This window comes from Penaeus monodon, chromosome 34 (assembly GCF_015228065.2).
Source record: "Penaeus monodon isolate SGIC_2016 chromosome 34, NSTDA_Pmon_1, whole genome shotgun sequence".
Classification (NCBI taxonomy): Eukaryota; Metazoa; Arthropoda; class Malacostraca; order Decapoda; family Penaeidae; genus Penaeus; species Penaeus monodon.
In genome coordinates this window covers 21,601,509-21,602,338 of record NC_051419.1, presented here as the reverse complement: position 1 = coordinate 21,602,338, position 830 = coordinate 21,601,509, and positions in this window count along the sequence as shown.

Sequence of the window (830 nt, the reverse complement as noted above, 5' to 3'; positions counted from 1 at the left end):
GTATGACAATATACTAAACCTAATAATATATGTAATTTTTGAAAAGCGTTTTTATTATTATATATTTTTTAATATAAAGTAGTGATGTTACATATATATAGGAATAGTATAATATTAAGCATTATTAATATGGTATTATTACACTTAGCAATTATATGTATGCATATAGACAAAATTGATAGATAGAGCAGAGCTGTTTAGATGATGACAGAGGGCTCGAGGATAGAGTAGGGTCAATCCTAGGTACTATTAATCCATGCGTAGGCGTTGTCGAAGTCTTAAAATTGTCTTAGATTTATATTATTAGTATAGAGATATCGTATAGATATATTTTAACATTGTATAAGAACGATACGGTTCGCATCTGTCTCTCACACAACAACATGTGCTGGCAGCATAAGGCACACGTAGGAGTAAAAAAGAGGGAAGAGTAGTAGAGAGATGGATTATACAATTAAATATTCTATTAGCGTTATATGGCTCTTGATAGTATAGTCTTAAGCATTTATGTAGGTAGGAGTAAAGTGGGAGGGGGGGGTAAAGGGGGAATGAGGGGTGTATTTTAGGTTATATTGATATCTATGCGGTCGTTATGCTAAAAGCTGTCCTAGTCTATCCAATTTTTCTTTATCTTGTAGCATATATTGCTATGTAATATATCATATTATGTTATTTTATAGGTGGGGAGGAGGGAGGAAGTTGGAAGTGAGACTAGGGTGTTCGCTATATATATTGACTGCCTATTTATATTAAAATATAATCAATAAATAGAAAACGCTTTTGCAAAAATTCTTATATTTTTGGTTAAGAAAGAGCATGTATTATGCAAC